At 43.3% G+C, this 23416-nt stretch overlaps 2 protein-coding genes across 9 annotated transcripts in view; one reads left to right on the forward strand and one right to left on the reverse strand.

The window, feature by feature from the left end:
- The window catches only part of ABCE1 (ATP binding cassette subfamily E member 1), a 172172-nt gene extending 169380 nt beyond the window's left edge, over positions 1-2792 (reverse strand). Inside the window, exon 1 of the mRNA XM_086962241.1 lies at positions 2613-2792. The gene's annotated coding sequence lies outside the window, so the exon portion shown is untranslated. The remainder of the gene's footprint in view (positions 1-2612) is intronic.
- Positions 1-23416, forward strand: part of ANAPC10 (anaphase promoting complex subunit 10) — a 497529-nt gene that overhangs the window by 267136 nt on the left and 206977 nt on the right. For 2 of the 8 annotated variants that reach the window (XM_086962245.1, XM_086962251.1), the window contains exons 1-3: positions 3218-3347; positions 12541-12637; positions 21402-21468. The gene's annotated coding sequence lies outside the window, so the exon portion shown is untranslated. Of the gene's footprint in view, positions 1-3193; positions 3348-12540; positions 12638-21401; positions 21469-23416 lie in introns of those variants that run through there. The other 6 variants (XM_086962250.1, XM_086962244.1, XM_086962246.1 and 3 more) reach the window with 5 other exon arrangements.

A 23416-nucleotide genomic window follows, 5' to 3' on the forward strand; every position in this document is an offset into this window, starting at 1 on the left:
CCCTACCTTTCCTGGCTCAAGCAGCAAAACCATTAAGTAAGCACCCAACTCATCCCTTAACGCCCTAGAAAAGAAAACATCACCAAGCCAACTCACTGGACCTCACCCGTCTGCATCCCTACAACATTCACCACAAGTCCCCTATACTCCTGGACGGATCACCACCAAGACACCTACATATTCATACTTGACAGCCCCAATACGACATGCTGCTTATTCATAAAATCAGACTTTTCACTAATTATGAGAAAACAAATGTGTATTTTCATGGCTCAAGCTGCAAATGCAGTTGCTCGAGGGCAATTAAATACTTCATTAGCAATCAACAATATACTTAATGTCAAGTCAAACACTATGAATACGACTTCCTTGGTGCAAAGTATTTTCCACGACTATTTTAGGAAACTTGTGGTGTGCTTTATGAGACACCAGTCCAAACGATATTTAACTGTATTGGACAAAACTATTTTTGTCAAAGCCAATGGGTCTGGCTTTTGTAGAAGATTAGTGAAGGGTAAATAGGATACGGTCTAGCATTTTTTTTTGCTATTTAATGTTTTATTCCTTTACACTATGAACATGTGTGCAAGTAACTGTTTAATGAACAGCTGTGGAGTGTGCTAGAGATAGAATCAATATGACTGGGCAATATCAAATATTGTGAGTTCCAGACAAAGTGACATTTTGTAGTAAGCAACGCTGGCATCAGGGTCATAATTGACACTTTAATTGACAAGCTGCACCCAATTTTTTGTATTTTACTAGTTTCTCTTCTAATATTGCCTTGTCGTAAGCCCAAAAATACTTTGAAAGAATGCGATAAGGAAGTCTTAACTGCACAAACAGAGCCAACTACTATGATATGCACGCACTAACACTAGAATAAATTCAAGGTTGAAGTATGATCTCAGAAAATTGATGTCTGCTTAGTGAAGGATATCTTGCATACCAACATCCCTGCAATAAAGTCTATTACAATGGTGCCAGTAGGCAAAAACTGCTGTACTGACTTCTCCGACTAACAAGATGAGGAACATTCAGTAAACAGTCTTTTGAAGTTCTAAGGCCCTATAATAGCCTTGTCACTTTACTATATTTGAAGACAACGTTACGTACTTCTACTCATAATCCTGATACACATAGCCATCTGAAAGTGTTACACGCGCCCAATTAGACAATATGAGCAACATACATATGCATGGACATAATGCAATGGACGCTATTGCCATCCCTTTTGAACTAATCATCGTTATACGTCAGAGAGGTTCCAACTACTGATCTACACAGAGCATGGACAAAGTACCTCGGATGAAACATCTGTTGGCTTATTTCTTCTGTACGGCTGTACCTGGTATAATTAACCTATGAAAAATGACCACCACTGCCTTTCGTGATAAAAATCACTAAATATCAGTATACTCTTATATGTTCTTCAAAATCTTGTTTTTTCTATCGCTGCAATTAAGGCCTGACATACAAGCAGCATAATTGGACTAAGAACCCATGGTACGCTACATACGAAGACGCACGTGTGTGACACTTTTCAAGTGGTGTTGGAGTGGGTTGTCAGAGGGAGCAGTCTCCTGATGACCACACACAGCTGAATTGCTTGCATCAATGTGCAGACTGCCCTTTTTATTCTTCATGCATTAAACTGGCAATGAGATCTACAACTTTATCCAAATCCTAAAACATGTCCACATACTTTGAAAAGAGGCGCCCATTGGATAATCTGGAATGCTGGGCAAGCTCTAAACTGCAGCTCTATACCACTCTTATGATCGTGCACACTAGTAAAAGAGCTATATCTCATGGATGCAAGAATTTTCATCTCGGCACATTTCCTAGAAATTACATAGAAAAGCCCTTAAATTAATTTCACATTTTACCTTTCCTAACATTGATTTTTTTTTTTTTTAAACCAGAAGGAAAATGTATAATTGTTAAGTTGGCTGTCATCCTTTGCAACAATTATTGGCTTCTCAATAAGCTTGAAATGGAACTGCAGGCTTTTTTTAACCACATTTTTCAGTGGAATATACATGTTTTCACTGAAATAACCTCTCTCAGAAACATAAATAAGCGCAACAGTATACCATCGTACCTAAAGAAAGACTCAAACTGCTAGATACAAGCGGATGGACCCATCGTAAAAAGAGGAGCAATGGGAAGCAAAGTTCTGGCAGTTTGTGCAAGCACCTATGCCACAGCTGGTAACTGTGCTAGAGGCCGGCGCTTGACATACCATTCAAAGAGTATAACTCTGTCATAAGCAGCGAGGATACTAGGGCAGCGACGCTCAAGTCTAAATTAAACTTGTTGTTGAATGGTCTGCAGCAGATTATTTGAAGTCACAACAGGATAAGAACGCAAACTCCGAAAGTGACGGATGGGAACTCCAAGCTGCTGACATCACTGAGGTGCAGGAAGAGGTTGAAAAGAAGAGGTCCGAATGAACTACAGACTTGGGTATAGGTCCCGTTTTCTATTTCATGGGCGCCTTACTACATGTGGAGGGAGATGGGGATAACTACGCTCATTAAACACTACTAACACTCGCTTCCGCCAATATCCTGCATATAGGTACTGTCCGTCTTTTAACTTGCACTTACCCGGGTGTGGGCGGCCTCCCGTCTGCTTGGGGCTCACGAAGCCCGATGTTTCCCAACCAGTGGTAAAAATCCACGCTGTTTTTACAGCCTTACTCGCGGGGTACCGGCCAATATGGCCTTACCACAGCCCGACAGCACGCCATAGAGACATGCGCATGCGTGTAAGGGCTGGACGAAGCGGCAGGTGTGACGTCGCCAACTCGCCAATAGACTTAACAAAAGACCATGGGGTATACTATTAGCGGAACGACCATATTGAAGTGGTTATATTTTGATATAGACATAACTTCAAATGAACAGTGAGTTAAAATAATAATATTTTAAGGAAAAATATACATATTTTATAATACGAGTAGAAATTCTTTACTTTTTTCGTCTGCAGTATACTTCGAATATGAAATGTAAACTGAGCTATTCATTATTTTTCTGAAGTCGCAATAAAAAACAATACTGAAAAATACAATGTTTGTTGATTTTCTTCAGCGATGGCGCCACTTGAAGGAGTTTCTCGTCATTATTTGTTCACGATGGTCCACTTCTGCTGAAGTTGTCGTTATGCGATGTCCTTCGTTTGTTTCGCTGGTCGATCAGCTGCTGCGTCCTGTGACGCACAGTCAGAGCGCCTCCTGCGGCTGACCCTGCCCGCGAGTTTTAGATGATGATTTAGAAAGGCTGCTGTTTTGCCAATTTCCCGGTTGTAAAGATTTGCCTGCAAGTGCCAGGAATAATTTACAGGTGAGAAAAAATATCTGATGGGTAACGTGAATCAATATTTATAACTTACAGACTCTCACCAGGTGATTCTGCATTCGAGAGCTTGTGCTAGTTTCACGGTTTTATAGTTACAAGGTTTTCAGTATGCTTATGTGTGAGATTTCACGTTGTGAAACCCTGTTGTGAGTTTAGGTGTTGTCCTCCTATGGCTTTTCCCATTTGATGATGGCTGTAATGAGGGCGCTGAGTCAGGTAATCTGTTCACAACCCTTCTTTATTAGACAACCTTGTACAGCTTGGTGAAGAGGTAAATACAAGCACAGCACTATCTGCTGTCAACATTCTACATCCTGATATAATTACCTAGAACATTCTAACAATTCAAATTATATATGTCTACCACAATTATACCTATCTAACTAGACCCATTACTGCAAACTATATAGTCACAGACCGGCCAACTCGAACATAACATTTAAAGTGTGAAAATGCGTCTGGCTTGGAGGTGCAGGTCTTTCTGCTACCCTTTGAGGCATGTGTGGAGTCAAATCACCACTCCAGCCATTGTGAAGCTATCAAACAAAACGAAAGCCTCCCAGAGAAGTTTACTCATCGTTGGACAGCCTGCTTGATGGTATGGCTGTGAAAGAGGTACTGTGCTACAACGCAACACTGACCTATAAGTTATACAGAACAATAACGCTAAAGGTTGCGACAACCAGGTACAGAAAAACGCTAAAGGCAGCGATAGCTAAGTGCAAAGAAGTGCTAAAGACAGTGATAGCTATGTGCAAGGTAGTGCTAGAAGATAACTAGCCTGAAACAGAGAACCGCCAAAGGCAGTAGAAAAACCAAGTGCAATGCTGAAGGGTGAAGACGATGAAGAACAGGTACATGAAACAAAATCAGCCCTTACCCTAAAGGAGGAAGACGACGCAGCGTGTCCGATGAGTGGGCCAGAAGACCCCAGTTCAAGTACTGGGCTTGTACTTTTGGAAGTGTTGGAGTCAAGTGCACATCAAGCACTGCCCTAACAGCACATATTTTCCACAAAGGTAGCAAGAGGCGCGAAATACACAGACGTTGCTTTTCTGAAACCACCTCCATTTGGTACTGCCAAAAAGCTAAATATTAGTGACCAATGTATTGTCTGGATAGAAACATTTGATAAATTCACTGATGCACTGGAAGAAACAGATAAGAAAAAGATGATCACATTTCTAAAAAATCTTGCTGGTGAAGGAGTAAAGGATGTAATGAAGAAAGTACCACATGCTGATGAAGTCTCATACTGACTACTCAAAGAGGCATTAAATATTTAATTCAAGCCAATGTCGAATATGAAAGATATATTTTCAGTGACAAACCACAGAAAGCTGGTGAAACAATCAACAAAATTGTGGGAAGACTTGATACGCTCATCAAACACAAAGTTCAATTAATTCAGTGCTGAAGAAGTCATACTCATGGAAACTATACTCCTATGGAAGCATGATTCTAACTATAACTACCTTCTATATGTGTGTGATATATATATATATATATATCTATATCAAAGAATTCCGTTCGCTTGAATGTAGGGTAACACACTCCAAGAACGGACACGGACCACACTTCAGTGCTTCTTAGTGTTTATTCAGTGCCCGTGGACGCCTTGACGCGATTCGGCCCCTTCCTCGGGCCTTGTTCACATGACACAGTGCAGAGGTATGCATTGGCTTAAACACATTTGGTATGTTCATGACGTTGACTTTCCAAGCATTACATTCATAGACATAAGAGTTTTTTTATGCATTACAGATTGTTACTTTATATATAAAAAAGAGAAAAGATCAACACTCAGAATCTCTGTGCTTAATTGAATAAGACAAAATTAGATGCAATTGCTCCATCCTATTTTGTCAAAATTTATAATAAATACAGGCACATAAAATCACATTAAAACGCCGTATATTACAAAATGACACAGAATTACGTCCTAAATATAAAGGAGCCAATGCTCAAATATAAAGTGTTTAAGTGCAGAATAGTGCTATGTGCAAAGTGCAAACAGAGTATGTGTATTTCGCAAATTATTGTGTGCAAATTATTTTTAACTAGCTCACAATAAGCTAGTGTCTCAACATGGGAGTATCATTGCGAATGCGAAAATCAACATATATATTGTTATATCTGTACATATGTACAAGTAACCCTCCTTTCATTTATATTATGCAACTCATTTAGATATAACTGTATGAATACATTTGAGTCATTGTTGAGGTACATTCAGTTCCTGCATTGTTACTGGAGCCCCAGTAATCTACCTGACTTTCGATGTTGTTAGTCACAAATAAAGTGCTATGTGCTAAAACAGAGTTAGTGTGTGGGAATCCAAGATATAGAAGGAAAATATCTATTTAAATACCCAGCTAACATGTCACAGTTTTTTTGGAGGTTTAACAGAGTGAGAGAGATGTTTTCTCAGGTTTATATTTCATTTTCTAGACACGTGTGTGTGTGTATGTATATGTATATATATATTAGTCGTAAAGACAAAAGTTGTTTGTCTTTAGAAGCAATCAATGTACACAAAATATCATACAACCAAATTAGTGCAAATTATAAGCTTACAAATTACATCTATAATAGATAAAATTTAGCTTATGTAAATTTGCATAAAAACGGTTTGTATAAAAAGTACATAGAAATATACAAATTGCTGAATAAATATATAAATATCCAATAAATACAGTCTAAAACTTATTCTACTAAAACCTCATATTTGAAAGACATCATGAGATGACAATTGATCAGAAAATTAAATATATATATATATATATATATATATCTCCCTCGCCATCCTCTGCTTTGTTGTTGTCATTCACATTTTCTTTCTACCTACTACAGCATGGGACAATGGGTCAGTCCACATTAACAACTGAAGAGCTTCACCTTGAGAGGCCACGTTCTGCTCTTTCACATGGAGCACATCCACCCACAGTCATTCCTATAGGTGCCAGCAACCTCTATGGCAATGTGTGTATATTGAGACCCAAAAATAACAGTTTTGCTTTTACTTTTTCCCCCATGTTTTATTTTAATGTTGGTCATAGTCCATTATCTTCCTCAACAAAAAAGTTTTACAAGGACCATGTCAAAATAAATGCGGCATTGATAAAGCCAAAAGACTGTCAATCTGCATGACATTGACTTGTTGAGTGCCTGTTTATTTGCTTTTTTCCCATAATCTTGCTGAAATTAGTTAATCGCTGATTCTGCATTATGATATTGGCATTCATCAAACACATTTTACTCAATGATGCTTCAAGGAATTGCATAATAGTTTAGTAAAACATGTGAACCCATTTTTCTGATTCTGCTTGGGAGGTGGGGCGCGTGCTTGTGAACGGTGGATTTTCTAAAAGAGAAGTGGATGCAGTTGTGGCCGGTCCAGAGCAGTTCTGTGGTGTGGCTGAAGAAGATGCTGTTTCCTCCTGTGAAGACGGTGTTAATTGTGTGCCCTGCTGTGTGATTAGGGGCGGAGACAAGTTGCTTCAGTCCTATGTTGGTGAGGTTCTTTAGGAGGGTTGTGGTGTTGAGGTCGTTGTGGTTGTCCAGGTTGAAGTTTTGGTCTCAGATTAGTATGTAGTCTGTGGAGACAAGGGCGTGAGGAGCGATGACGCCGGCGATGACGTTGGTGATTGAGGCACGGGAGACAGGCAGTCTGTAGGTGAGAGTTCTGCTGAGCGTCGTTCTGGGGTTAGTCTGGATCTAGAAGTGTATGTGTTCCGTGGGGGCGAGGCGTCATCCGAGTTGGTGGTTGTCGAACGGAGGGAGCTTTCGTGGATGATGGTGTGGCCTCCTCCGGGGCGGGTGGGCCGGTCTTTTTCTCAGGCTCTTGTATTCGTCATGGATGCGGTTGTGATGTCAGGTGCAGGGCTGGCATTGGTCCAGGTCTATGTGAGGGAGGCGACGTCTGTCTTGTGAGTGTTGAGGAGGTCCCAGATTTCTATTTCATGTCTGTGCAGGGAGCATACGTTAAGGAGGATGTCCTTCAGTGGTTTATGTGCACTGGCATCCAGTGGGTTGGGGCCAACTGCTGGGGTCTGGACATGGGTAAAGGTGCAGTGGCAGTATCGGGAGGAGATCAGTCCTTGGGTGTTGCTCGGCGTCGAGAGCTGGCAGTTTTTGTTGCGTCCAGATTTGAGCGCGAGGAGGGTGCTGTGGTCGTAATGGTGGGGGGTTGGAGGGCCAGGGTTTCGGGTGCTGGTTTAGTATGGGCGAAATTTGCGAATTCGCGGTCCGCGAATTCGCGAGAAATTGCAAAAAAATCCACAAGTTCACAAAAAAATGTGCGAACTCGCGGATTTGCAGTTTTGCACAAATAGCACTTACTGATTAGCCAGTGGAAGTACTCTCTGTACTTCTACTGGCTAGTCAGTAAGTGCTACCTCGTTGGGTAAATGTATAGTGCTTTTCCTACACTACAGATGCTGAAAGTACCAGAAGAGTTGTCTCCAGTGACCATGTGTGTGTTACTATACCATCGTGCCGAAGGGCGCAGGGGTCCCTGGAGTGAGCTGTCCATCATAGTGGGTAAATGGCGGGAAGATGGTGCACACAGCTAATGTGTGGGTGGGGCCAAACAGGTGGGCTTCTATGCGAGTTCACATGCCTCTTGTGTGTATAAATGGTCAGAGACCGATCAGAGCAGCAGATGAGGAGAAAGAAGTTCCTGGCCACAGGAACTGCACAGGGATTGCACTCGTGAAAGTGAAGGATGCAAAGGCCTCTATCCAGCATCACAGCTAATTTTCGACTGTAGATACGGGGAGAAAGCACACCTGCCTAGCCTCGACAAAGATCGCAATTGTTTTTGGGCTGATGAATGCGTTACTGAATTTGAACTTCAACTCGGGCACCTATCTGTAAGTGCTTCCTTTTGAGGTTTAAGTTTTGTTACAGGAGCATGGTGCCAGAATGAACCCTGCCCTTCATATTTAATTTATCCAAGAATGCGCCATCGTTTTGTGCGATCCCTCTACTCAACTGGAGTACTTTCTACTGGCTAATCAGTAAGTGCTACCTCGTTTGGTAAATGTATAGTGCTTTTCCTGCCAGAAGAGTTGTCTCCAGTGACCATGTGTATGTTACTATGCCATCGCGCCAAAAGGCGCAGGGGTCCCTTGAGTGAGCTGTCCATCATAGTGGCTAAATGGCGGGAAGACGGTGCACACCGCAAGTGTGTGGGCGGGACCAAACGGGCGGGCTTTCTATGCGATTTCACATGCCTCTTGTGTGTATAATTGGTCAGAGACCGATCAGAGCAGCAGATGGGGAGAAAGAAGCTCCTGGTCACAGGAACTGCAAGGGGATTGCGCTCGTGAAAGTGAAGGATGCAAAGGCCTCTATCCAGCATTACAGCTAATTTTCGACGGTAGATATGAGGAGAAAGAACACCTGCCCTGCCTAGACAAAGCTCACGATTGTTTTTGGGCTGATGAATGCGTTACTGAATTTGAGCTTCAACTCGGGCACCTGCTTTATTTATATCTGTAAGTGCTTCCTGTTGAGATTTAATTTTTGTGACAGGAGCATCGTGCCAAAACCCTGCCCTTCATATTTATCCAAGAATACGCCATCGGTTTGTGCTCAACTGCCCAAAATCCGCCCGCTCGCGGATTCGCAAATTTTTCGTCAATTTCGCGAGATTCGCGAAATTGCTGAAAATCTGCAAAATCCACGAGCAGAACGGATTTTGCGCCCACGCTTAGTGCTGGTCAGGTCGTGGATGGGCACAGAACGGCTTGCCTTTGGCGCATCAATGGCTGCCATTAAGTAGGGGTCAGGAGGAGGGCGATCAGCTGGGAGCAACATGCTGGGTCGGAGGGGCCATGGGGCAGCAGCAGTGGGGAGCGCGGGAAGAGGGAGAAAACCGAGGCAAAGAGAAAAAGAGGCAAAAAAGAGAAAAGAGTCAAAAGGGCAAAAGAGAAATAAGAGGCAAAAGAGAGAGAGAGGAGAGAAAAGAGGCAAACGAGAAGAGGCGACACAGTACAGAGCAGGGTGCTCTTCCATTAGACCACCAGGAATGAGGCGCATACAGGAGCGTGCGGGTGTAGGAGGGCCTCGAAAACCTACCTGGCAAGGAGCTCGGTCTCAAGGGTAGACCCTTAGCGGTGGAGCTGCTTGGGAGGAGAGCAGTGACACTGACCAGGAAGGATGAGTAACATAGGGCTAATGTAAGAATGAGGGGGTAGTACACCCAGTCACTCTCATCTTCTTTCATCCATCATTTGCCTGACTCTTGTGTTTGCTCATTCACTGAACCACACATATGTCACCAATTAATGTGACAGAGAACCATGTGGCAGCTAAATGGTAAGCTCACTGTCCCCAGGTAAGTGTGATGGTGAGAGAGTGACTGCAGTACTGCAAGGGAGATTGTCAAATTTACTGAGGCTAGAGTGTCTCCGCCCCCTTGGATTTGGGAAACTTTGAGCTTGGCAACTCCTGCAAAAGTATGGCATTGGAACAGGTCGGTCACTGGCCCGTGGTGAGCATGACAAGGTGACAGTGAGCCAGGTGCCCCCTCGCTGATCACATGTGTGAGCCAAATGCCCCTATTAGAATGTTACAAAAAGAGTTAAGCACATTTCTCCCTGAGCTTGTGCCAGCGAGATGGTGAGCCCAGTACCTTAGCGAAGGAGGTGACCTCCGTATCTTACCCACAGGAGAATCTGACTATTAGAAGATGTGCCAAATGTCTAGTTATTTCACGTAAGGGACTGCTACAGCTAGAGATTTTGACAATGTGCCCTTGCTAAAAGTTACAAGATATTAGCACTAGCCAGAACAATCTAACATCAAGATAATGAGCCCAGTGCTGCATTAGGAGAATGTAACTATGACAGGATGAGCCCTGTGCCCCAGGAAAAGGGTTGTATGACATGACAACGCGTGGTATTACCAAGCGTGCCATTACAACGCAGGAATTACAACAAAAGTCGTTGCAACTTTCGTTGTAATTCCTGCGTTGTAATGGCACGCTTGGTAATACCACGCGTTGTCATGTCATATAACCCTTTTCCTGGGGCACAGGGCTCATCCTGTCGCTGAAGGGCGCTGGATAGTGGAATAGTTTAACCCCTTCACTGCGGCGGCTATTCCGCCGCAGTGCTAAGGGGGTGGGGGGCCGCGCGGCGGTCCCGTGCTCGTGAAGGAACCGCTCTGTCACGGCACGCGGGTGAGCTGTGCTTGTGACGGAACGGTTCCGTCGCGGCCCTGCCCGCGCTACAGAACGTTACCGCAGGCGCGGAATTCGCTCCGCGCAGGCGCGGCGAGAAGGCTGTGACGGAACCGTTTCGTCACCCGCACAGCCCACCCGAGGCTCGTGACGGAACCGTTCCGTCACGAGCATGGGAGGGGTTAATTTTCTATTCCAACTCCAGCCCACGTTGGCAGTAGGGAAGGAGTTGGATAGAAAATTAAACTATTCCCTATCCAAGAGCGCCCTCTTTCATTGTAATTCCTGCGTTGCAATGGCAGTGCGGGGTAATCCCCGCGTTGTCATGGCTGTTCACCAGGAAAAGGATTATAATGGTATGATTATTGTAGCTATTAGTAGAGGTTTAAAGTGACTTGAGTTGCTTCTTGAAGGAAAGTGCACTCAGCATTCTACTGGCATAGCACGAGTGGATGTTGTCAGCTGGATTCAGATGTTACTTGCTATATGTGAAAGCTGCTGGAAATGCTTGTTACTTTTGCAGGTGAGATGATTTGGACCTCCAATTGAGAAACACCACACTTCTTACATGGTAGAAAGCAATTGAATAGTGTTTGTTCATTGCAAGATGTTATAGTAAAATATCTATGGGGTTGCAGGGACCTTCTAAAGAACGTGCTGAAACACCAAAAATTCCAATAAAAACAAAGTATTAGACAGTGGCATTATACGTTAAGAAAGGGTAGACAAGCACCAGGAACGTCCTTTAGTGCTTGCACTGTGTTCCACGATCTATTGACTTTTTAAGCTGGTTACATGACCGTAGAGAAGGGTCATCACTGAAACTGAGGTCTGCACTGTAGCACTTTAAAAGTGCTTCTAAAACCTCACCAGGACTGGAAAAGAGCTGCTGTTGTGAGAATAGAGCTGCTTCGGTGCATGGACCATTAGATCTGTTATCAAGATCTGTTTTATATCGGTAAGCATTATTGTACTCTGCTCAGGTCGTTATCCGGTGCGTACTATGCCTGGAAATTATGAGTTGCAGCCAAAGGGCAATGAAGCACTGTTACTGGGCAAAATAAGGTGATCCTTAAAGCTGCTAGTACTCCACAATATCACCAACTACTGGCAAATGTATATACCCACTGTCTGCTTCATGTCCCTGCCACTGAACCTATAATACAGGCAAACAAAAGTAATTGGTGCAGACATTCTGATTGGCGGAGACAATCGATACATTCAACAAAGGAACCGAAATGCTTTGACGCTGTTTTGGTTTAAATTTGTGGTATGTAGAACTAAACTTTGATGGAGAATTTATACTCTGCTGTGTGTTGTCTATGGATTTTTTCAAATTAACATCCCGATGACAAATGTGATTGTCTTTTAGAGTCTTTTCTGGTTTTCATGATATTGTGTATATATTTTATGAATTTTGAATGTGTACTAAGATGTATGTTATCAAAGTTTTTTACTAAAAACGTTTGATTTTTTTTATTAAAGTGAACATAAGTGTTCCCACATCCGGTGTAACTGTACTGCCTGGGTGATATATATGTGTATGCTAGTGGCAGCTGAATTTACTCTGTGAGTGGTTCCAAAGGGAAATATATATTTGACATTTCAGTCACTTTGGTGCCCTGACCCTTTGGGTTGAGGGGCCCCTCTCTTTGTATTTAAGATGCTTCATGTCCCTGCCACTAAACCTATAATACAGGCAAACAAAAGTAGTTGGTGCAGACATTCTGATTGGCGGAGACAATCTGTACATTCAACAAAGGATGGTAACTGTTATTTCAATGTGCTGTGAGAACGTTGGAGTATCTCTAGTTAATAAAGGTGCCTAAAATACGAATATTAACTCGTGTTAAATGCTCACATTACTATTTGTATTCTGTGTGAAGTATTGCAGATACATTTTGGATCCTAATGTCTGAATTTTGAATTGTTGTTTTAAAAAATGTTTACCATTTTATTCTCCTTTGCTTTCCTATTTATGCGTTTCAGAAACTGAGTAAAGAAAAGCAAGACATTGTCCCCGTGCTACATATGTTATGGCGTAGTTGTGAAACATTTGTGTATTCACCGCCACTTCCATTTGAAGGTAAGGAATTTGTTGCTTATAGAACACACAACTTTTCATCCCTCTAGAATGAGTTGTGTCCCTTGGAAGAAGGCAGTTTATTTTCCCTCTTATGTGAGGAGAACCTTGGCCTAAGCCACAAGAAGCTTGGTAGGACACAAAAATGCTAAATATTTTATGGAGGAAAAACTATTCACCAGAGGGAGAAGCACATTAAAACAAAGCAAAAGTGGTCATGTTCATCACAGATATTCAAATGTATGTCACAGACGTTATGGAAAGTGAAAATTTTGTTTTACGCTTGTATGTAGCTTTATCCAAGATACTAAAGGTTTTCCAAAAAAGTAATCAGCTAGACAAAAGAAAATTGTGGGAAAAATGTTGGAAGTTTAAACCTGTTTCCTTTTTCACACGTAGCTGAGCCACAACAAAACTACTGCTACACTTGTTAGATTGTTCCCGTTGCAGGCAGTATCATGTTTGTAGTTCGTTTAAAAGCCTTAGATACTTGGAGACAACAACCAATCTATGATTAAAAGCATTCTTCACTGTGTACTTACCATGCGCCGTTTTGATATTGAAAACTTTAATGAATGCAAATTGTGGGTGAATAATATCTAAGCATTTTTAAATGTCCCTAACAATTCCAATTTTGGCATACAGCGTCATTTTTGCTACTCTGATTTCTGGATTACCCGTGATGCCAGAGGACGTTTTTGGAAAAGGAATTTTTATGGACTAAGACTTACAAACCAAAACCAGGGGTGTGAAATGTAATAAAATATCTACATGTCTGTGGGGCAGGTTGTTTCATGAATCTACTTGTCCTGTAACAAAATCTACTTGCCCCTTTGGTGTCCTGTAGTGCAGCGACAAATTATGGCAGCAATCTCATTACATAAGAACTCTGATATAGCCTCTCTGATTATGCCAGGGCTCATACCATAGTAGTGTTTGATTGCTTGCAATCCCCTTATGTTGCCACATTTCTGAAGATTTACATACTGGGACTGAAGGTGGTAGTCGGCAATAATTCCAGGATTAGAATGCCCTTTTGAGTCTGTGCAAACCTTCTAACATGAATGTTTTAAGGGTTTTCAACAACTCTTCTCAATTCTTTTCCCATACTTAGAAATGTTGGAAATTTACTCTTGACAATGGCAGACGTAAACCTTCTTCCAGACTTGGGAAAAAAGTGGTTGGAGGGAAAGTAAACTTGCAAACACTCAGAATGTCGTATGAGCAAATTCTACACCTACACATGCACATTTGCTCATGCTAAAATGCAATTCACAAATATTTTCTAGGAGTACTATTTCTTGTCCTACTTCTGTAAATTCTTGGGAATTCATGGAAGCTGTGTAGCTGCACTTAATGCAAGGACTTGTACCATGGGTGCACTTTTGAGACTTTCTTTAATAATTGGACCCCTAATTTGATCTAGCGTTGACCAAGACCTTTTGTATTTATTAAAATTCTTTCTCTCTCTCTCTCTGTATTAGCTGGCTTCACTGTGAGTGACCGCATTTTGCTTTTTCACTAGGAGCATATCGGCACACAAAGTAGTTTTGTTCAGTGCCAGTAACTACTGTGACATTGTGTGCTTTTTGAGACCTAAAAAGAATATTTGATTTTACCAATGTTTGTTATAATGACCATGCTAAAACAAGTAACACATTGACAAAAATAAAAAGCTGACCATCAATTACAGACCCATTGGCTTTGCCAATGCTTGTTTTTTGTTTGTTTCCCATAATTTTATTGAAACTGGTTACACTGATTTTCGTTTATTAATATTTTTGGGAAATACTAGCATGCATCAACATGTTACTAAATGATGCTGTAAGTTTTACAGTAGTTTAGCAAAATGTTTTTTTTTTCTGCTTTAATTTTTTGGGTCTCATAGGTGTAGTCCGGAAAGATATTCACTTTACTGTTCTCCACCTGAAAGGGTCCATTCATTCTGGCATTATTGAGGAGCAGGTCTCTGTCTCGGAAGTGCAGCAACCGTGCACAGGGTTCCATCCAGGCCTTGTTGCGGTTGCCTGTACGGAACCGTGTGCCACCTGTTCCAGGGTGTAAAAAGAGGAGAGCCCCTCAGCTGCCACCACCGCCCTGAGCCAGTCCTCTAGGTAGGCCACCATGTCCCCATCTTCAATTTTTTTTGGTAGGCCTACTATAGGATATTGTTCCTTCTATTGCGCCCTTCCGCGTCCTCCGCCCTCCTCTCCAGTGCATCTATCCGAGTCAGGGCGTCCTTCATGGCGGCGGCTTATGTTTTTTGCGCCGGCTCCAGGGTTCCAACCGAGCTCTCCACCTCCTTAACTCTGTCCGAGAGCTTGCCATGGTCAGCTCTGAGCAAGTCCAGGCTAGTCGCGACCTGGGCAATGTCTTGTTGGAGTGCCGATCTCGTATCTGTTATCGCCGCCAGAATCTTGTCCAGTTGTTGCTGGAGGTGTGGGTCCCTCGACGTCTCCGGGTCCAGCTGGTCTCCCTTGTCCGGCGTCTCCGCATCCGAGGTGGCCTGCGTACCACCTTTAGTGCCCTTCGGCTTCACCATGGTGGCCGTGGTATCCGGCGGTGAATCTGACAATCGCCCAGACAAGGCGCGTCAATCGAGGTGCCGTCAGCTCCCGTCTCAGCCCTTGTATCGGCGCGGCCCGACGGCCAGTCCCCGGTGTGGCAACTGAGTGGGTCACAACCGCTCGCGGTCCAGGAGCATGGAACCAGTAGCTCGCCCACTCGGGTCTCTCCGCTCGTAGTGAATATCAGAGTTCAGTGATATCTGTTGGTGGGTCGTTGCAGATTCACCGAGGTTGTTCGGATCAGGCAACAATGGCGCCCGCTGTAGACACCACGTGGCGCGGGCTCTCTCGAATCGTCCCTTTGTCAGAGCGCGGTATCAGGGGGTGGAGCAGGGGACGGCAGCACACTTCCTTGGAGCAAAAAGATTTTGAGCTTGGCGCCGCTCGGTCCGGAGGCACTCGTTCGGCTCTCTTTCTCCTCAACCGTGCCTCGCTGCGTCTCTCCAATGTCGCCCCCCGGCTCAACGCCCACCTCACTCAATGATCGGAGGGTTGGGGAGCCCCTGACGCCCGGGAAACAGGATTAATAGCGGCTCGATCGCGGAGCCGAGCGCTCAGGCGACCTCCACCATCGGCGCCCTAGCCACGCCCCCCCCCCTAAGCAATCCTATGATGATGGAGGCATCTTACATCCGTTGGTTGTTAATATCTATCTTATACATTTGATGTGAGAGTTACAACGTTCTCAACTACATATTACTAATGACATTTAAAATGAAACACAACAGTTACAATTACTTGAGTATGTGGTCTTTTGATCCTGCACTAATTTGGTGTTTTTTTTTTAGCTTTTCTCGAAATCGATAGCCACAAGGTCGGCAATGTCACAAGCAGGTGCCTATTTACATAAGTGATTACGATATCAAGCACATAATAAAATCATTATGAAAGTATGTGTCTGAATGAAAAAGATTACCATAATCCAAGAAGTCAGGTTTAAACCCCATTGAGACTTTTTATAAATAACAATGACCGACTCATACACACCCTTCATTCACTGATTACGAAATGAAGAGGGATGTATGTTTGAGATTCCACTAACGTTGGCTTTTAAAGTGAACATTTTCGCTATATCCGCTTTGTTTGTATAAAATTATCAAACCCAGTAAGAAATACTACTTCCATCGGCATAACAACAGCAGAGTAGTTCTTACGATGAAGTCATCAGGACAAGCCCAATGCACGCTAACGAGACACATCCTTAGAATCCACGATATAATTGCGGTTCGTCGACCGCCCAGATACCTCCACTCCAGTGAAGTTCCCGACTGGGGGTACCGACTGAAAGGTAGGCGCAAGATATTTGCCTGTCTTTGTAAGCTGTTCGTAGTCTATAAGAATTGTCCCCGTAAGGTAGTGAGACTCTATTAGTTTCAGGGACTTATTTGTTGGACTTATTTGTTGGATATGCTATGGCGTTTCGAAACAGGAGTGAGCTCGTATTACAGCAGCCATTATAGCAGCAGTGGGCTTTTTAATCGCGAAGAGAAGTCTCCCTGAAACACCAATTGAGTTTATCTTCCCTGCTTGCAATACACAGTTACCGGCATACGTAACGTAGCTATGAAGTCTTACTTCAATAAATTTTCCAACAGGTAGAAGAGCGCATGTAAATCTTATACTATGTCTTAATTGGAAGTTTGCCTCTTGTGCACATAGTTTTTTACATGCACTATAGAAAGATCAATACTTTATGTTTTACGACATATGGCTTAGAAAGGAACTGCATTGGGTACAAACGATGACACATAAGTGTATCAATCATCACAGGTTCTGGACTATATATATATATATATATATATATATATACATATATTACCTACTGGCGGTCGCCAGTAGGTAGTTATAGTTAGGATTTTTTTCAATGTTAAATCTGAAAATTCTATTTGGAATAACTTTGGCGCCGGTTGACGAATCTGCCTGAAAATTTCCTCAAAATGGCCTCGCGGCGTTCCGGTCCTTCCCTGAAAGTTTGGGGGGGATTCGTCAAGCGGGGGCCGAGATAAAAGGGGGGTCCCAAAACGCGTTTTCCCCATGTTAATTTCCATAGGGCGGTCGATTTCACTTTTAGCCCGAACGGCTGAATGGATTTCCACCAAACTTGGCAAAATTGTAGGGACTGGTAGCCCGATGTGCCTTTGCTATGTCTCAAGATATGTGCTCCAGTGGATTTTGAGTAATTAAGGTTCAAAAAAATATATATATCTATAGCCGCGCTCCGGTACGCGCACCGGTACGCGCACCGGGCGCTTACCGCGACTTGCGCGCAGAAAGCTGATTGGCTCTGGGGTGTCTGTAAACATTCTAAACAGTCCGGAGCGGCCGCCATCTTGTGTCTCGGTAGGATCGAGACACGAGAGGTGGCCAAAACAAAGAGGGAAATGACCATAAGGGGGCAGAGTAGACCCCCCCTTGACCCCCTAGGTTTGATGTGGGGGCCATAAAAGGGCCCCGCGGAGCAAAAAAAAAATAAAAATTTTTTTTGATTTTCGCGGGGTGAGCGCCCGGTACGCGCACCGGTACGCGCACCGGTAAGCGTACCGGGGAGCGTACCATGGGGAAAAAGAATGACAGTTTTAAAAGTAGCTGTTTAAAAAAAAATGTTTTGTTGTTTTTTTTTATACATACACATACATATATATATAAATGCATATGCATATATATATATGCATATATGTGTATATGTGTGCGTGTAGAGAGAGGTAGAGAGGTAGAGGTGTAGAGGTAGAGAGGTAGAGAGGTAGCGGTAGAGAGGTAGAGATTAGTAGAGAGAGAAGAAGAGAGAGGTAGAGAGGTAGAGAGTAGAGAGTGAGTAATAGAGAGTAGAGAGTGAGTAGTAGAGAGTAGTAGAGAGCAGTAGAGAGAGTAGCAGAGAGTGAGTAGTAGAAAGTAGTAGAGTGAATAGTAGAGTGAGTAGTAGAGAGTAGTAGAGAGTGAGTAGTAGAGAGTGAGTAGTAGACAGTAGTAGAGAGTAAGTAGTAGAGTGAGTAGTAGAGAGCAGTAGAAAGTGAGTAGTAGAGAGTAGTAGAGAGTGAGTAGTAGAGAGTGAGTAGTAGAGAGTAGTAGAGAATGAGTAGCAGAGAGAATAGTAGTGAGTAGTAGAGAGTGAGTAGTAGAGTGAGTAGTAGAGACTAGTAGAGAGAGAGTAGTAGAGAGTGAGTAGTAGACAGTAGTAGAGAGTGAGAAGTAGAGAGTGAGTAGTAGAGAGTAGTAGTGAGTAGTAAAGAGTGAGTAGTAGAGAGAGAGTAGTAGAGAGTGAGTAGTAGAGAGTAGTAGATAGTGAGTAGTAGGGAGTAGTGAGTAGCGAGTAGTAGGGAGTGAGTAGTAGAGAGAGAGTAGTAGAGAGTAGTAGAGTAGTAGAGAATGAGTAGTAGACAGTGAGTATTTGAGAGTAGTGGAGTAGGAGAGAGTAAGTAGTAGAGAGTAGTGGAGAATATTCCAAAGTTTGGCACAGCACCACTTTCACAATGAGTCCAATCAAATCATATCACTTAGAGTCCTTATTGAAGCGCTGAATCTTGGTGTATATTCAAATGCTTTTATTTTCCTTAAGTTTATGTACCACAGCCAGCCGAAAGGTTTCGTTCTGTACAACAGAACTTCTTCAGGGCGTTCTTATTTCCTTCAAGTTATGTCGGTATCCAGTTGTCATATAACTAGATATTTCTTCCAAATGTTAGACGAGACATAAGTATATTCTTATTCAAAGTGACTAGGTATCAATTTTACCCACACAATTCGGGCAGACTTGAGTAATTTATAGCATCCTCAAAGTCAGTCTTTCAAAAATTCCAAAGTATAGGACATGATAATCCAAATCCAAATGTTTCTCAAGAAAAGTAATTTACAATCGTTCGGAATATCGGTGTTTGGGCAGATATGATCCAGGGACCCCCAGTATGCAAGGGGAATTAGTCCCCCCTCTACAAACGTGCCAGTGGCCTGCATTGCAGAGAGGTGTAACAAGGGTGTGGCCTCATTACACTTCTCTGCAATGCAGCTCCCTCGCGCATACTGGAGGCTCCTGGTGGACCAGTTGACCCCAGGGACTCCCAGTATGCAAGGGGAATTAGTTCCCCCTCTGCAAACGCGGCAGTGGGCTGCGTTGCAGAGAGGTGTAACAAGGGGCATAGTCTCATTACACCTCTGCAATGCAGCCCCTGGCGCATACTGGAGGTTCCAGGTGGGCTAATTGGCCCCCAGGGGCCCCCAGTATGCAAGGGGAATTAGTTCCCCCTCTTCAAACATGCACGGGGGCTGCGTTGCAGAGAGGTGTAAAAAGGGTTGTGGCTTCATTACACCTCTCTGCAATGCAGTCCCCTGGCGCATACTGGAGATTCCTGGTGGGCTTTCAGGTCTTATATAGTTAGGAATTAGCATTAAAAAAAACCTTTGAAATTCACTGAAAAAACCATAGGTTTCACACCAGTTATAGTTAGGAATTAGCATTTAAAAAACCTTTGAAATTCACTGAAAAAACCATAGGTTTCACACCAGTTATATTTAGGAATTAGCATTTAAAAAACCTATTAAATTCACTGACAAAACCATAGATTTCACACCATTTATAGTTAGCTGGAAATTTTACTGACATAAAACCATTGAAATTCCCACGTTATAGTTAGTTGGACTCACTATAACTTGCGCGCCTGTAATGCACTGCTGATGACGTCACATATTACATCACTCATGACATGGTCAGTGACATCACTCATGACATCACTGATGACACCATCCTTGTGACAGAGTGACAGACCTAATTTCAGTGTAATGTAACGCTTGAAACACATATTCAAAAATAGAAACAAACATTTTCAAAAAAATGGAGATACCCAAACCAGTAACAACAACCAATTCAGTAATTCCACCATCTATATACACATCCACTCATTCACCAACAGTTCTATATAGTCACTTATATATATACTCACTCATCATATGTAGTGATACACCTATACATCCTGTTACACATCAGCAGTCATCCAAAAGTTACTCACACACATACTCCCACATGCAAATAAACTATTGAACATCCATTTATTTGCATATACATTTATACACACACTACCACCTTACTTCTAAGGAAACTTACCCATACTTACTCTCTTAAACAATCACTTATAGAAACACATACTTATTTAAACAGGAACTCCTACAATCTCTCACTATATATACTATACTCACTTATATACATCAATACTCACATATACTAGATTAAAACATATGTCGTTACTAATGAAGACACTAGTGAGACAGTCATTCACTCACTAACACACACATATACACACTCATCCACCCATACAGTCCTGCACATATGCTGTCTTCAAAACACATACAAACAGTGAGTCAGTCACCAACCCCTGCAGCCACTTATACACAAAGAGAAACACTGATACAAACATTTAAATATTTAAACAATACTCGCTAATATATGTATTCACTAAGATACACGTAATAAGCCAGTTACCCAACCAATTTTTTTTAAAAAAAACATCCATTTACACACTTATTTAAACATTTATTCTTCCATCGACCTTTACAAATACATATATAAAACAAATTTATTTTTCAGAAAGACACACATTCACTGGATGGTGTCATCAGTGATGTCATGAGTGATGTCACTGACCATGTCATGAGTGATGTAATATGTGACGTCATCAGCAGTGCATTACAGGCGCGCAAGTTATAGTGAGTCCAACTAACTATAACGTGGGAATTTCAATGGTTTTATGTCAGTAAAATTTCCAGCTAACTATAAATGGTGTGAAATCTATGGTTTTGTCAGTGAATTTAATAGGTTTTTTAAATGCTAATTCCTAACTATAACTGGTGTGAAACCTATGGTTTTTTCAGTGAATATATATATAATCAGTTTTGTACGTATAGGCCTTTACTTTTAGAGGCTAATACTAGTCAGCAAATGCATGAAAGGACATTTGATGAAAATACAATGAAAAATACTCATCGAAGGTTATGTTTGTTCCTTCGCATCCAGGATAGGCTGAATAGAACTTTAATGATAAGCACCACCAGTACGTGCCAGGTACGCGATAACTCAATCTATACCAAACTCGTGATGGTAACGGGATTTTTTAACAGCTTGCTCGGTTTTGCTATGGTTATATTAATACTAATTGATAATCAGGGAATATCAATATTGTTTCCACAAACAAGTGTTGTTGGATTCTTCCTTTTAGTGCGGGGCCTCTAACACAACTTGAGCTGGTACCGAGTGAGGTGAGGCTTACCCCTTGAGAAGCAATGGTAAGCATGTGTCAAAGTTATTATTAACCTCATCGCTGCGGATGATATTTTCCTCCTGTGCTGGGCCCCAATGATAATGGGTGTGGTCGTGACGGAACCATTCCGTCATCAGCACAGCTCAACTGTGACTGATGACGGAATGGTTCCGTCACCAGCATCGAAGGGGTTAAAGTATTCAATGTGAGTCGTATTGAGGTATAATAAGATTAGAAAGCAATGGTACACAGAGAGATGTTATGTTTATTTATTTTTATCCCTAGATGCAGTACAATCATCATGCTTACATCAAGGGTTAGAACACGAATACAACAGCAGTAATACTGTATGTATGAATTCTTTTTAGGTCTCTGTACTATCCGGTTCGTCAGAACCGGAAGTAGCGAGATCTTATGTTTCTTAGAGGGGCTCTTCATCCCGCCTCTAATTTTGGCTCTCTCCCATTGGCTGGCTTCCTAAACGGAGGCCAGCCATTGGAGGAGAGAGCCTTAACTCCAAATAGGCTCCGTCTTTTTCGGATTTGGGGGCGTCATTTTTGCTGTTCTTTAGCTCGTGACGTAGTCCGTCACTCAGGACAGCAAAACCACGCCCCCAAATCCGAAAAATATCCGAAACTTGAGTCCGCCATTTTTCCCACCGTCTAGCCTGCACCAACCCGTCCCCTGTGAGGTCGCCTCTTCAGTCACCTCGCCGTTGTCTTTCCTCCCTTGCACAGGGCTCCCTGATTCATGGCAGGCTTTTAAACTCCAAAACATAAAGAGGGAGAGCGAGAGAGAAAGTTTCCAGGGCTGCCAGTTACCCATAAAAAATGTTCTCTTTTTTTCCTGCAGACTACAAAAGCATGCTGTTTAAAAAGCAGAGACTGGGTTGAAACTCAATGCAGCCCTTGGGCTGAGGCTTTAACTATAAAAAATGAACTCTGACATGCCGAAGGGGCTTCGCTTCGAGCGGCTTGAGGTCTGCGAGAGAGGGGCTTGACGATGCTCAGGAGAGCGACGGTCGCCGCAGGTGAAGCCACCGCCGACCCTCGGCGGCAGTGGGTTGCTGTGCTGGCTTGCCCAGTGGCGGACTCCGGAAGGACTTGTGGTAGATTGAGCGTGAGATCTTCCTGCTCGTCCACTCGTCGCCCCCACATCGTAGGCTACCAATCTGCAGGTCCGAAGGAAGAAGAGGGAGGGAGGAAGAGTGGTCCTCCGGGGACCAGTGCACTGCTCGCAGCCAGTTCAAAGAGGGGAGAGAGAGCCGAGGTCCGGGGCTCATGCTCGTGGCCTCGGTCCTACGGGCGCATACAGGGTGACCCCAGGGGCTGACCTCACGATCCTGGACGGCCACAAGCACATACTCTCACCGGGCACACCAAGCACAGCAGGCGAAGGGACGGGACGTGCACTCACCTGGGACAGGACGTGGTGAGTCCAACCAGACCCCAACTCACTCCTGAGCTGCCAAAGTGTTCCGCCGAGAAGCGCCCGCTCCGTCTCGCCGTGTGAGGCGGGTGCCTGCCTCCCTCGCTCTAATGAGGTGTGTGCCTGCCTGTCTGCCTGCTTTTGAATGTGTGCTTGTCTCGCTGTAAATGAGATGCGTGCCTGCCCTCGAGTGAAGTATGCTTCAGCCTATAAAATATGTTACGCCTTTCCCGCTATGAGTGGCGTACCTCTGTGTTGTGCATGTGTTTTCCTGTCTGAGAGTGGCGTGTGTTTCTCTTTCTAACTGAGGTGTGTTTGTGTGTGTCAGTGCCCGCGAACGGGTGATGTGTCTGTCTGCCCTCCTCAGGGTGACGTGTATGTGTGTGTGTGTTCCCTGCGTGCGAACGGTACTTGTATGTCTGCCTCTGTGTTGTTTGCGTGTTCTTCCATGTTAGCAATCCATCTGCATGATTCTCTCTGATGTTTGTGAGTCAGTGGGTCTCTTTCTGAAGCTGGTGTTGTCAGGGCGAAGTGTGTGTGTCTCT

Source organism: Lissotriton vulgaris, chromosome 3_1 (assembly GCF_964263255.1).
Source record: "Lissotriton vulgaris chromosome 3_1, aLisVul1.2, whole genome shotgun sequence".
Taxonomy (NCBI): Eukaryota; Metazoa; Chordata; class Amphibia; order Caudata; family Salamandridae; genus Lissotriton; species Lissotriton vulgaris.